Genomic DNA, 16,153 nt, shown 5'->3' on the forward strand with positions numbered 1-16,153 from the left:
CCACACACACACACACACACACACCCTCCCCCGCACCACCATCACCCACCATCTCCACCCCTTTTCCACAAACATGCAAGTGCACATGGCTGAGGTAGGGAAGGGAGGGAGGAGAGGGGGAGCAGGGAGGTGAAGGGTGGGTGGTGGGAGTGCATGCAGGTTTATGATAATACCCAAACAGATGCTCTTGTTGAAAAGTCTTTGAATTGCAAACAGGGCCGATTGCCAGAAATCCAGGAATCAAAATACTGGCTTATGAGGGGAAGTAGATGAAAGAAGGGAAGGTGTGAGATGAGGTTCATGCTTTCCTGCTTTTGTATCTGCACCAGCTGTATGGACCTTTCTTCCTGGCACTATTCTTTACCTCCAGTGACACTGGCAGCCCTGTTTTATTAAAGGTATAGCTTAAATCATTGGCGCCGTTTGAAGTTAGTGTCCGTGACACTGTGAATAACTGCAGGAAAAAACTTATCAGACTGCCTGATTCCATCGCTCGCACTATTTGTTTCACTGCCCCTGAAGTCATTTGTTTTATTTTGTCACACAGATTATATTCTTTTCACGAACAAAAGCCGCAAGAAAACCACCACCCTGCAAAGATATGAAATAAGTCAACTTGTTTTTTTTCCATTTGTTTATCGGACAATAAACAGGAAAGGTTGCATTTCTTGCCGTGAATTGTGAAAACTGTAAAGCAAGCACGAGAAGCACAACAACTTTTCTTATCGCGTTTAGCCACAGAGCAACATCAAGGCGACGAGTTTCTTCATCTCCTTTTGGGAATAAAATTGTTCGGGAAGGAGCATACATTTTTGTATGTTTTACATTATGCATACATAATATATAAAAGAAACATTGAACTACACCCAATTACGAAATGTTGTACTCCACCCTAGCATGAAGACTACAGGGGTCCAACAACACTCAGTAGGACTAATATAAGTGAACAAAAGTCTTTAGAGACAATAGGAAAGAAAATGTTAGACAATACACTGAACAATTAAATATGGGTGAAATACTGTTTACGTGGGGTCAGTTTACTGAGGGCCCACAGATCTGAGTCCCCAAGGGGCTGCAGTGACACATGATGGATGGACCGCCTTTGGTCACAACCTCCAGACCCCCTCCCCTCACCCCCCCTATCTACTATAGTCTTCCACACAACCCCTTTTCTATGTGTTGTCACTAAACAGTCACTTTAGTGGTGTAGACCTGTGAAGAGGGGCCCTGTGACCCTCGACTCTGCAGCTCCCGCTTCACACAGCCTGGCCATTGTCTTCCTAAGGCCCCGGGTCCCAGAGGGCAACATGTATGTGCCACCCACTTGAGATCCAACAACAAGAGCACCTTCCATTTTTACAGGCAGCACTTGAAGCCTTCACTTCATGTGAAGCAATCCTCTCACCTCAGGGGTGGCCAAGCCCCGGGGGCTAAAGATGCTTATCCAAGCCTGTCCTTTTTTTAGCCGAAAGATAATTCACCCAAGTGCCTTGAAAAGAATCTGTTCACAGCCTTTTCTCAGAGGTGCTCACTGATCACCGGCAGAAAGCACTGGCAATTCTTTCCAATTGTACATAATGAGAGATACTAGGGATTATTGCGCCATTACCAGCCCACTTAGTAATTAGGAGTAATTCTAAATTCAATTTAATACAACATTCAGGACTACTTTCAAAGCTATGTGGGATAACTGCCTGCAGAGTTATTTCAAATTAACAGTTAAAGTGGGGATCAGAACTGAAACTGAGGCAGAGATCCAGCATGTGCCAAGTCCAGGTGCGACCTGCTGTAATTTATGAGTCTAGATATACGAGTCATTAAAATGTACTATGGATATGGATAAAAATGTGTGAGACATTTTAAAGTTGGCAGTACGGGCTCAAACATTTGCACTCTATTAGCTTTAATTGTCTTAGCTTGAAGCAAAGCCCATAATGAAAATGTAGCAGATGGTGTTTCCTCTGAGTGTATCAGTGGACTGTGTGCCATGACGTGAGCGTAAGCTAGTCGAGGATTGCCTTTTTTCCCTTTTTTTTTTTTACATCCAGGGATATAGAGCGAGACCTGGCAACTCGACACGGGCAACAGCAGTCACAGGGCAGCAATACAGCCACATGTGTTTCAACACAGGAAACATTTGGCTGTTTACAGGAAGTGTTGAATGAAGGAATGCGGTGGATGTCTACGTTCCGGCACTGATGACGACTTTTCCTGATCCCTGCGTTTTTTTTAATAACAGGCAGACATTCTGAAGATAAGTGTAACGTAGATGATGGAAACGGTATCCCTGACTTTCCTCTGAGCCACGTTTTCCTTACGAATAGAAGTCAACATGTACTGCAGGAATTGTCAACAGGTGGCCTCTCAGCTGTGACTGAATTAGTACCCTGATCTCCGAAAAGATTTGCTGCATTATTTACCGTCTTCACAATTAATGCGTTTCCTGTTTGTCATCCGCTTCTATATAAAGCCAAAGATTTCTGAAATGCTAATGAAGTGTGCGGATGTTTGTTTGTATTGTTGTTGTGATGATTGAATGAACAGTGGCATGCAGCTCATGTTATTATTCTTGTCCAAAAGTCAACTCAACACATCCGCTTCCATTTCCAGGGCATTCATCAGATACGGCGCACCTTTATTAAAATGGAAAACAAATCAAACCTCCAACGTGATAAGAGTCACAGTCATCAGCTTGAATGAATGCACAATGTCAATGTGAGGTCAGGTCGGGGTTGCTAATTAGCTTCTTTTGAACAATCAGCAACGATGGAAGAGAGTGTGTAACATCTTCATTAGGATGTTTCAAAGTTGAGATGATAGAACCGGAGCCGTGATTTTGCTCGTCTGAAGCTTTAAACAAATGCGATCCTCCCCTTAGGCGACCTGTGCTTCATATCATGAAGTGTCAAGAATCAGAGGCTTGGTGGATTAACTTATCTGCCTTTAATCGTGACATTATCTGCAGGACTGCAAATTCAGCTGAGAAATGTTCTGGGCTCGCTAAAACCTCCCTGGAAGATAGGCCAGCAATTTACTGCCAGCCAGTCATTATGCCGTATTTTTTCAGATCAATCACACACATGCGCATGTTTGATATAATTTCATACTTTCGTGAATTGAGTTCCTAGAAATCATTAAAAGCCTATAAAGAGGTGCTGTTGCCCTAAAATGCAGCAGTGAACAATTATCTTAAATAGCTTCTGCAAAATAATTTGTAGATAACACAGTGACTTCTGAAGTTGCTGTCTTTTTGGGAAGACATCGTGACAGAAAAGAGGTCTTTTATCACACAAGCTGGGGTTTATCTTGTCTGAACTCATGAACTGAGAATAATCACAAACCCTTGACATCAGAGTGTTGCCGGTCCAGAGAGGAAAGCAATTTACACATCAGTAATCATATAAATACAAATTAACTTCTGTTTTTCCTCCTCCTCTTCTTTCTACTTTGACAGATTTCCTCCTCAGCAGCGCAATTTGAAATCCAAAATAACCAAAGAGAAATGATTATGTTCTTTATCATGAGCTTCCAAATGGTTTTTACTGCTGCTCTTTTTCTGAATTGACCAAACAAATGAGCTCCTGGGAGTAAACGCTGGTGTTGCGTGACTCAGACAGTTATCTGTATAATCAGTCCAATATGGCTCGTCAGTCTCTGGAAACACAGTGGCCCACAGATCGGAGAAAGATACGCTGCGAGATGATAATTCACTGTAGCTGCCAACAGATAAAAAGGCTACTTTTTTTATTTCTAGGATTCTCTTTTCACTAGCGGTTTTATTAATCACAATATCCCTGTCAGGTGACTTCCATCTCAGCAGATTCGCAAGCTCGAAGGGCAGATTTTTATCCTGTGATGTTGCACCTGCTGGATGTCTGTTTTTAAAAAACTATCTATTTACATCACAGACTAGTTCTCCACATCATGAAACAGTCTGATATTATACTATTTGTCATTCTGGTTTGCAACAATGGCAGGATCAGACTAGAAGCATGTGCAAAACACGCTTCCCACCCTCATCACCCTGTCGAGAACAGATTCTCCTTAGATATTGTAAAACAATAATCAAGGGACGTCTTTTGAATCCATCTGCACTCTTCATCGTCTAATCGGTAATAATAATCTACTGAGGGTTTTTCTCCAGGTGGCAGGTGATACCAGCCCTTCTGACATCACCCTTACAGCTCTATGTTTCACTGCTAGCACTGAACGCCTCTTTAATATTCAGAAATGTTAACAAATTCGACTTGTCACCTTTAACTTCACTGCACATCTTTGCTGTTGATGTGCACTGGTATGTGCTGCAGGGAGCAGAATCGGTGGCGGCATGCCAGACTTTTACACGCTTCCATGCACTTAAAAATACCAATCTTCTGCTCCCTGAGAGCGCTATTCTCCCGCAGTGTTTTTTTTTCCTGAGCATGCAGGAGATATAGCGATCATCCACCCTTTATTGTAGCAGAGGATCAAACAGTCAAAACAGGCTAAATGGAGGGCTTGTTGCATCCAAAGTGGACAACCGCTCACTTCCTTTCCAATATTGTTGCAGTTATCAGAAGTTCCATCTGTCTGAACAGCGGCATGTAGTTTGGAAATGGACGATTTGTTTCTTATGGACGCTGTTTTTTTTATTATTTAAGTGCTCGGGACTGAGCATGCTGCAGCTTGGTCTCGCTGACATACAGTGAGACAGAGAAATGCGACTTGACAGATGAAAGATAAGGAAAATGTTTTCTGGGGGAGAAGACAGACTCTGAAAACAGACATGAAGTCTTTTTGAAAGCTCACAAAGCTCAAGTCTGTAATGCCAAGAGAAGGAGGTAAAGATCAACTCCCTGAACCTTCCACTAAATTCATTTCTCCTGCCTTAGTACGAGTTGTGGGACGTTTTACGGAGCAAGAGAAGTTCACCTTGTTATGAAAACCTTATTTTTTTGAAACTGAAAAACCCTGACTCATAAACCGCTTTACTGTCAAACAAAATTTTCATGTCTACAGTTTTCCATTGATTTTTTTTTTGGTCTTTATTCTTTGTGTTATCTCGACATATTCGTTAGAATACAATAACAAAACAAATCTCACATTTAGTCAACCTACAACTGTAAATCACATGATGTGATTACGTTGATCTTCTGAAATCTGTAAGTTCGTGATAGTTTCTTTTATTACCAATACATTTAATGGAAAAATGTAATGAAGGGACCAAAGAGGACGTTGACGGATGAAGCTTAGAAGACAAAAAGTGGGAGTAGCTGAGCAACAGGAAGAGTAAATCTCGGACTGGCTTTTAGTAGCTGGTGAGAGCTTTGCAAAATATAAAGGAGTAAAACAGTACCACTTGGACTAGTAAGTAATATTAGCTGGCTTGTGTTGTGGAACTTGCTTGGTGTTTGGCTGTTTGTGAACTTGTCAAATCGCTACCTTATTGATCAAAAACCGTCCGGTCATCCGGTTTTAACAGAGTTTCAGCGACTAATAAGACATCTCAAAGTGATGTTAGAAAGCACCTCGGATATTGGTACCGCTTATATGTGCTCCCACGTCGGTTGCCACTCACCTACGTTTGCTAGGTTTCCACCCGTTTGCGTCACTTTGTGTCGGAGGAATTCATGTTTAGTGAGGTTGATTTAGTTTGCTAGCTTTTGTCTGTTAGTGTTGACATGTGTTCTGTGCAGCGCTGTTGCTGGTTTCTATTCAAATTTTATGTGATTACCACTTGTGGACAGAGAGGTCGCTGTTTCTACTTCTTAGCAAAGGCTGCAAAATGTCAGGAGGGAGTAAACAGACCAGTACGCAGAAATAGAAGGAAGGCCAGGACAGCTATTGGTACCCCCGCCAAAAAAAAAAAAAAAAAAAAAAAAAGTATGAAAAGCATTGATTCAGATAGCCATGCTTTCATACATCACATACTTACTGAAACAATCCCCTAAATTTACAAGGTGGGACTTTCCTTATCATCGAGCTACCAGCTCGAGCTGCAGGCAAGCAGCAGAGGGGCGGGTGGAGATTGAGGGGGGCGCCTGTCAGATATCAAAATATCTTATTTTGATGACAGAGATGAGTTTTTAGGGTTTAATCAGGGTCAGGAGAGGAAGTGTAATGGTAGTATCCTGGCTGGGGGATGTGTTGGCAGTTAACTCGTCAACTGCAGTCACTGACTAGATTGCACTGAGTAATGTACAGTAAAGACATATGGATGAATTTCACTTTTTGGATTTTATTCTATCATACATTAAAATAGAGAATTATTTTTCCTTCAACTCATACACAGAAGATCATTGGTAGTGTATTTAGTCTAGCAATAGTTTAATATGCTGTATTATGACGGTTATGGAAAGTAGCTCCAATGTTCCTTGTTCCTTCTGTGATCCTTATAGATGATATAAACTTGTATTGCTTCTTGAAGCCATCAGACTTTGAGATGGAGTTGTAAATACATGGAGGAAAAATAACTTTTATGTGAATGTGAGCACGTAAAGAAAAGTGAGGGCTCTAAAGAGCAAAGTGGGGAAACTGGCAGTGTTTTGAAGTCATTGTTCTTTGGTCTCTTATCTGTCTGCAAAATTTCTCTTTGATGTCTTGTCACCTTCTCCCATTTCCAATTCCCTTTGCTCTTTCCGAGAAGCTAAAATTTAAAAAAAAAAAAAAAAACTACAACCCTTCATTTAAAAGATTTCCCTCTTTTATTTTTCCGATATGTGCAATCAAAGTAAATTATTCATGGTCGCACAGACTGTTAAGTTTAAGCATAACTGGTGACTGTTTCACCAGCTGCTATTGTTATGAACAAAAAGAGGAAAAGGGCAAGAAAAGGCAACTTTATTAATGACACATTATGTTTTATGGTGGACTTGAAGTATCCCGAGCAGAATTTGTTTCAGCTTTATGCGAGCCACCCCAGTCCAGTCACCACCTGCCTCAGTTGGGGTAGATGAAGGGCAATTCTCGACATGAGCTTACAGACCCATTAAACAGCCTTTTATATGTACCTCAATGAAATGCAGATGGAGAGCACCTGACAGCTCATATTCCTCAGATTGTTTTCTCTTTTAGAAGGTTTGCTTACTCGACAAATAGTAGGACACATTATTTACGGCTCTAAAATCAGATTGGAAAAGTAAAGCAATTACTGACTTTACTCCGTCAACAAAGTCTACTTTCCTTTCAAAAAAAGAAAAGAAATATATATGGTAGCTCCTTTGTACTGTGGCAATTTGAAAGAAGTTAAATACGACTGAGAAAAGAGTTTAAAAGAAGAAAAGAGACAGGAAAGACAAACAAAATGGGAAATGGAGCCAGCGAAGGATATGCCGTCCTTTGTACTTCTGGCATGCTGGCAGCACTTGATGAATGGACGTCTCTGAAGGAACTGCGTCTCTTCACTGGGAACGCCTGACCTCTCTCAGTTACGTAGCAACTAGACGTTTGGTTTTAGGAATTGTATTTCACATAATTTTTATCTATGAATGCACAGAGCTATAAATCTAAAGCAGACGTGTGTTCCATTAAAGAAGAAGGATAACTTTTTTTTTTTTCTTTAACTTGCTCTTTTAACTCTTCAGATTGTGTTTAGGGTCAATTGAACAGTTCCTGCTATTTGGTTTCACTCACTGCCAGACATTGTTTTTCTGGCATTGGATCTGACACAGCCCAACAAATGGCTAATGCCTCAGTATAAAACTCTCCATACCAACACACAAGAACACATGTACACACACAATCGCTCTAACATATCAATGCTGGGAGGCTGGACTCTTTCACACCGGAGCCAAGCCTTTTAGCGCTGCGATGTCAACAGCTACATTCAATTATCACATTTTCATCATCACAAATCTCCATATTACATTTGTTGATGCTTTATTCTGAGAAGAAGGGAAAACATCTGAAATGAAGTTTGCAAATGACTGATTCTCATGCAGTGGTGCCAGGGGAGCTAGTCATTATGAGAAAGTGTTAGCAGCACATTTCAGCTCTCCTCGTTGATAAAACACCAACAACAAGCAGCTTCAAATTCCTGGTGTTCACTTTGTTGTTATGTAATAATCAAACTCTTGACTCTAAATAGCTTAAACTAAAATTAAAAAATAAAAGTTAAGTTAGATAAAAAGAACTTGAGATATGGAATGACTTTTAAGTACATTAAGCTTCTTTAACCATATTGGGTGATTAGAGCGCAGCAATGACAGGAAATCAGTGCACTCAATTAAAAGATGTTTTTTTTTATTTTTATTGATAGTTATCTATGATTACTACATTCCCAGTCATGTTTAATGTTGCGGTGCACTGATGTCCTTTTGGACAGTTCATTCTTAAATGGCAAAATATCCTGCTTCCATTACTTTTCATAAGAATTTGATAACCACATTTTAGTCTGCATATTGAGATCACAATTTTTTTTTACCTCCTAATGTCTGTCATCCTATAAAATACAGGGGAGTGGAGGGGGTGGGGGGGTTGGAGGGTTGGAGGGGGGATCTTTAATCAAGGTATGGATTAGACGTTATGCTAAAGTTGAGTAGTTGATTTAAAAGCCTTGTTCAGGGTCGAATACTATTGCTGGGCATCAAACCTGAGTCTCATGAACTGAAGACACATCATACACGCAATCCATTGTCACTTCCAATACACCACAGCTGTTTTCAGTCAAACATCACATCATCTGTTTAAACATTCATTCAGGAAAAATCTGGTATTTTGAAATTTGTAGCTCTGATACATGAAGTAAATACTCAAATTTGCTTATCTCAGTGCGTTCAAAGCCAAAAACAAACAATCCTGGAAAAACTGAAATACATTATTAAATTACAATATAAGCCTCTCCAGCTGAGTGGTTCAGTATCTGCATGTCTGGATTTCAGCACCAGCACTGCATCGCTCTGACATCTCTGCCTGAGCAATCAGAGGAGGTGGTGAGGTGACTCGGTTACCACGGGAGAACAGCGGATGATGCCTTGGTGGGTCGAGGCATGGCAGCGCGTTCCCCTCACTGATCACCCCTCCAGCTGGTTTAAATGAGAGCAGACAGCTGAAGCATTTTGCCCCGCTTGTCCTAATGTGTTTGTGATCAAATGAGTGGTAAAGCCCCTCTGTGCTCGCTGATTATCTGGACACTGAGCCTGAACTGTGCTGTGGGAGGCTCTTTAGCTCAGATAAGCCCGGTATGCTCCAGGTTTGTGTCACTTAAAAGCATTCAGTGCACTGAAAATGCTGCTTCTGTTGTTTGAAAGCCTTGTTTTCAGTTTTGGAGATGTTTGTGAAACTAAAGCATGGTTTTCCCTCGTGGGGGATTTCCATGGCTTTGAGTCCTTTGCAATCAGCAAAGACTAAAGAAAAAGAAAAGCAGCTTCATGAGCAAAAGAATAAAAGGCATCATTCAAAGATGTCTGGAAACCATACTCGTCCGCTATTATTCAGGTGTGTGAGATAAGCTCTATTTTCTGGTTTTGACATGTTTTCAACCCATGTAAAGTAATTTTCACACCCTGCCTCCCTTGGCAGCAGTTGCAGTGTGCCTCTGTGGGTTGCTGGAACGGTTTGTTTGTTGCACATGAAAGAAATGAGTCTGAGCTGTTTTCTGCAGATGTTTATTCACCATGGCACTGCTTCAGAAAAAGTTGGAAAGAGACCGCTTTTCTTTGTGGTTGACAGTTTGTAAATTAATTGATTTATTTGGTCTGGAAAGATTGCGTGCATCACATATTTGGAGCAATCAAATCAGCAATTATGTGGTTTCGAATTTTATGTTTGGATCCAGCTGTGACAAGCTCAACACTGCAGACAAGTCTGGCTGGATATGATGTCTGTTTAAAAAAAGGCAGATTGTCTGGCATCATGACTAAAGATAATAACAAAACAGTAATTAGGTGACAGAAATACATACTGGTATTAAAATATAGTATAATCTTTATGCAATCATAACTTTATCGGTCTCATCAGTTGATCCCGGATAATTTAATTCCTGAACATCTTTAGCAATCAACTCTGACATTCCCTTCTTACTGCTCTCTCGTCTCAGTACACCCGAGCACCAGTGAGAAGAAAATCAACAGATTAGCAGGGGGTATGATATATTCTGTATTGGATTACATGTGTATTGTCTTTACTGCACAATAAGGACAATGTTTTCTTAAATTCATTCACACACGAAAGCTTGCTGAGAAAAGAAATTATGAAACAGGATCCCTCTTTTCTGCCTTTCTAGGGCTTTTCTATACAGTATAAAGTTGAAGATATTTTGTGTAGTTTTCAACTGGTACATGTGCTATGGAGCCATGTCAGCAAAGTGAAGCCAATTAAATACCATAAATTGTAATACAGCTGAGGACCACGAGGCGTTGGCTCCAATAAACTACCATTCAAAAGCCTGAACTTCTCTCATGAAATACAAAGTCACTAAATTTGTTCCGCAAGTCATTATGATGTCATTCGCAAAATTAATTCCCCAGCTTGTCGAAATACAGTCACTTCTGTATTGCGACGGCTAAAATGTCAGACTGGAGGCTTCAAAACATCACAACGGATTCCCCAAAAAGTACAAATGTGTCAGTAAAAGCAGGAGAGAAGACTTGAAAGCAAACAGGATGCAAACAATGCAACTTTCAAAATAATAAACAATGTGTTTGCGAAAACATGTTTGTGGATGTGCAGGTTCGTAGGTTATTATAACACGTTCATAGAGCAAAGGTGTCCAGAAATAACAGTTCAATTTCAACGCTCATCTATCACGGTTGATAGAAACTGAAGCGGAGATTTCTGCTTCTTTAATTCTCAGGCAGTACGGCATCACATGCAACAGCCCAAGGGCAAACAACGATGGGGGTGGGTGGACCAAACTTTGGTGTGGGCCATCTGTGTGCTATTTAGTCCAGTCCCAGCAGTCATGGCTGCTTAATTCAAAAACTGTCAGGGAGTGTCATTAGGTACAGCCATTTAAAAGCTTCAGATTTCATTAGCCACAGGAAGGGCCACATTACCCTCAGGATTAATGTCAGGGTTCGTGGTTCAATGCTACAGCAGTGGACTGCATTAATGCGACTGGGTTGACCCTCTTGTTTAAATACACCCCAACTCATTAAGCATTATGTAAACCAGGAGCAGCCCTTAAATAGCCTGTGAATTATGGGCATTTTGTACAGGCAGCATTCTTTTTACACCTCAAAAATTGCAAAAATCGCCCACCACTTCCTGCAGAGGCTAAGATTCAATCACAGAGCACTAAATCTTCAGCTGAGGGGAGTTACAGTATCTGCCATTCCACAGCCAAATGTTTTGTTTATACCCTTTATGGCAGCATTGCTCCCGATGTTGCGTCATCGTGGCTGTTTCATAACAAGTTGTGCACCACAGTGTGTCTTGATGATGCAGGGTGTGTGTTGTCGAGATGACGCCATAGTGAACATGCCAGGATGTGTCCTGTCAGGAAGCCTGAACGATGAGCTCCGCTATCTTGAGGAAGACGTAGCGAGCTGAGTCACATTATAGTGACATTTCCAGAAAATGGTAAGTCACTGAGGATGAGCCGACTCATCGCTCTTACTGTTTTAATTAGAAACCAGTGACTACAGACAACAAGTTGTGTTAGACAGACAGTGAAAGTGTCTTAAATTTCAACACCTCAGTTGAATATTCTCGTCGGAGGTTTCCACGTTATATTGAACATCCACCGCTCAGTTACAAACATGAAACTGTCAGCACCAGTAAAATAACCAGGACTTAATCGAGCAACGGCAGCGATCTCTGCAGTTTTGCTACATCATGTTGACATCTTTCCAAGGCCGAAGGTTGTGAATGTAATACGTTCTGTCCTCCTGAGGGGCGGCGGCACTGTTTGTTGGGAGGGGGTCACGGAGCCTCTGTGTTTCATCACTTACCCATTCATCTCAATGTGACCCAAGTGCCTGCGTGTCAGGACTCTCAGCGTGCTTTACCAGGTGTGAGAGCGGTCTGAATTTCAGGGGCTCTTAATCAGGAAATGATCGCAACCAGCCATGATTCATGGTGTGGTCTGGTTGTCATACTATATATGCTGAGCTGCAGAAGCAGCATCTTAAGGTTGAAATATATACTCCCACTCCTGAGAGCTATACCTGTACCGCTGGGATCAGTTTCCTCTGCAGAGCGGAGACCTGATCTCACTTTCCAGAGTTTTGACAGATCTCAAGAGGCCGGACAATATAAATGTTTGAAAGGCAGTTTGGACTCGATTCTCTTTCATCTTTTTTCCTTCACACAAGACCTGCAGACTGTTTTCTGTGTCATCAAGAGGGGGTTAGACCTTTGTGGAGGAGCAGCAGCATGAACATACTGCTGACTTGGCAATGAATCCATTTTTTGCAATTAACTCTTTGTTTATGCTCTCACTTTGTGCCCACTGGGCTCTGAAGTAAGCACATAATCCATAAAGTGGGAAGGGGCCATCACCATTTAATGCCCTTTATTACTCAAGTATAGCTCAGTCAATACCCCTGTCACAGCAGAAAAATATGCATATGATGGTAACCCTTAATACATTCCAGACTTAAATTACTGTCAACTAGCCACTGAATCTAAAAGGATACCTGGCAATTTTTTTCTGTCACACTTCATGTAGTTATGCTTCATAATGTGGGGTTTTATTTTCTGTCATGAACATTATCATATAAAAGCAAGGATTTTATGCTTTCTGAATAACCGTCACTCAAGAATAGCTTCCTGTCTCATTTAATTTTCCAGGCATTTGTCTGGTTTGCATTGGTAATAACCGCTGTGTTTGGTGTTTTCACTGCATTGGTGCATGTCTTTGTAATTAACACAGCACACACCTCCAGCACTTAGGAGGAGTTTGGTCCAATTAGTTGTGGCATTAGGTGCAAGTGTTACTGGCCCAATGTTGACTGCCTCTCATTTTAAACTTGAAGGTCATATAAAAACACTGCAGACCACTGATTGGTCAGAGAGTATCGTCACAATCACTGCTTCATTGAGGGCACGACACATTTTTTTATTAACTGGACTACTCGATTGATGGCAACCCGCAGAACCACGTCGTGGTGAATTGAGGAGGTGTGTTGTCACCGATGAAAAGATTTGGCCTGAAAGATGACGTTTCATGAGGCGTCGCTATAGTGACAACGCTGCATTGTGTGTGTACTATCTGCAGTGGAAAACAAAATCCAGAAAAGCGAGTAGAGTCGAGAAGAGTAGAGCCGGTCCCAGCAGTTGGAAAATGGGTTGTGATGTACCTCGGTTCTAAAATGCGTCGGGAAAGTTTGTTTGTGCTACTTCAGAAGACATCTAGTGTTCCTCTTCTACCAGTTATGGTCTCTAATTCAAAACTCCCGCCTGTTTAAACAAGCATAAACCATATTGAATTGTCTTCCTTTAAGGCAAGATTATTTTAATCATAATTCCCTTGTTATTGCCAGAAAGGTTGAAATGGAATCAAACAGTACGACAGGAAAACTGTTTTGAGTTTCAAGTGATTGTGTTCTATTCTTTGAAGTGCTTAAAATGCCTGTAACTGCTGATAGACTGGGAAAAGACAATGTTGTGAATAGAAAGGACCTTGACCCACTTCAAACAACAAAGTAGTGCCATGGGAAATGAAGGGAGGATAATTTAAAATAGAGGTGAGATGAAAGAAATACACCCAAAAGCAAACAATGCTAATATCTTTTTATTTTATTTTTTTAATTTTTTTTATTTAACATTTCCCTATTGGAAGGCGTAGCCAACAAGTCATGTACTGTTCACTAAAGTGGAAAAATCCTAATGATGACTACACTTAAGTGTGAAGAGCTTATTGAGTTTTCCCAAGGAAGCCTCCCCAGTGCATAATTTGGAGCTGTGCTGTAGGCAGTCACTGCAGAGACTCCAATTACTGACCAAGTCCCACTTGGCTGGCTTCTAACTGTGACCAGAAAATTAGTTGGAGAGAGAGAGAGGGGGAGAGAAACCGCATTCAAAAAGGCAAGACGAAAAGTTTGTGGTTGCAGTGCGATACTGGCCTGCAGGAAGCCAGAAAAGACAAAAGTCCAGCAGAGTTTAACAAGTGCAGAGGGAGATAGGCTGCTCTTTGTTCATGAGTTGGACACACTCCAAATGTCTGCTTCATAGGATGTCCTTCGATAATCCAGCAGTGAGCAGCTGATGTATGAGCTGCGTTAATGTTCTGACTGAAATTCCTGAGGAGAATCTTAAATTATCACCGAACCACGCAGAGAGCGAGAAAAATAACATCTAACAAAGATGGATGCTGTTTATTGGAAACCATGCGATTGCTATGAAACACCTGTGTTAATAAGTCAGACAGAAAATTTTGATTCTTCTCACTTTCTGTTCAAGAAAATATAAACTCCGGTGATGCTGCCGCTTTTGTGCATATAAAAGAAAAAGAAAAACGTCAAACACTTGTGAAAACAGTTTCTAAGCGTCAGGCTTCTGGGCGCTCCAGTCAGGAGCACATTATCGTGCTGTATGTCCTACGGACTCATTGATTATGATTATAAATTATTAAGTTCTAGTTTGCTAACATTGGTGTTGAGCTTCATCCACCCACCATCCTCCCTCCCATTAGGGAGTCCACCGAGCAGTAGTTGTCTGCATTTTGAAATTCATTAATTATGAAAATAATTTCATAATTAATTAGCTATTAGGCCTCTAAGAGAGGTATATTTGGGGCGTGACTGGTTTGATTGACATGCTTGAGATGCAGTCAAGTTGTTGGTATAGTTCGGCGAGTTCTTGGGTTCCGTATTTGAACCCTCTCATCCAAATATGATCACATTTAGCTCTAAAAAACAAAGAATGCCAAAATGTCGGACTTGAAGCTCCAGAACAGCAGTTCACAAACTGATAGGTCACGTCGCAGTGTGTTGCCACTTGTTTTTGTTGCCATTTTGTCCCAGTGGCAACTTGTGGTATTGCAATACAAAATATTTTCCCCATAGTTTGCTATTATAAAAGATACTTTTGTAAAACTGTGAACAGAACACCTGCAACCGCAAACAAGTTCAAATTGGATTATTTCTATCATTAATGCTTAATCCATGGAGGGTTTTTTTATTTGTAAAGTCTTCTGAGACATTTAACGTGAAAACTATAAAACAAACAAATTTCACAAAATTTAGTGGACATCATCTTTGAGTCTGGTGTCCAGTTCTACTTCATACAACAGTGGTTATGACAGGAAAAACATTGGCAGCATGTGTCCTAGAAATGTCTGCCTTTAGATGTTTCCCACTGAGCGACTATATGTTTGTATACTGTTGTCATAAATATGTCTAAAAACTATATAAATGCCTTTAAAAACATAAAAGTGTGCACAAATGTTGCAATATAGTTTTAATTTCCTCACAAAACATAGTAAAATTCAAATCCCAGTCCAGAGCAGCCTGCTGTAGTAATAACTGCAGGAGTGCAGTGTAAGATTTCACTCATTGACTACGTGCAGATTGGTGCATGGTGTGGTGCCGGGCCAAAAGTGAGAAGTATGCAAGATAATACTTTTCCATCTATTAAAGCACCTCATATGTTTGCATCATGTAGGAGGCACCATGTTGAGGTGAAGGATTAAACCATAGTCCTGATGAAAAATGGGATGAAAAAAATGATTCAGCCGCTGCAAACAAAACCAATTATCTAGAGTTTCACGGGCCAAGAGCAGCTGCCTGTTGTAAATGAAAGCAGAGGACCGTCATCTTTTTTGTGTGTGTCACTGAGTACTTTCAAGGGATCCCAGGTTCTTTCAGCCCATAACTTACTTCTGTTCCTCTACTGTTTTGACATGATATCGTGTTTCCCAAGACAGGAGTTTTTACACTAGGGAAGGGAGATGGATCAGAGTGGATGTGCCGCGTTTGACATTGAAGTAAGATTACTCTGTTCCCTTCAAGCAGACACACATTAAACAAGTGGGAGATCAGGGGAGCAGAAAGGCAGATGAGAGGTAGATGTGTGTGTGCACTTCCACACGGGGCTTAAGAGGCAGAAAGGACAGCTGGTTCACTCATCTGCATTGCTGTGTCTTGAGCTTTTAACATCTCCAGGGACAGATTGTTTCTGCCAGAGAGCTGATGAGCATGGTGCAAGAACTGGTTAAAAATGAACAACAGGATTTTCTAAAGTAGCTCAAGGCCTTATCTATTTTTGTAACATAATGGTGTAATTAGAAAGT

Source organism: Brachyistius frenatus, unplaced genomic scaffold (genome assembly GCF_029030835.1).
Source record: "Brachyistius frenatus isolate BFR_SWC_R1_liver_20210118 unplaced genomic scaffold, ASM2903083v1 Contig_17, whole genome shotgun sequence".
Classification (NCBI taxonomy): Eukaryota; Metazoa; Chordata; class Actinopteri; family Embiotocidae; genus Brachyistius; species Brachyistius frenatus.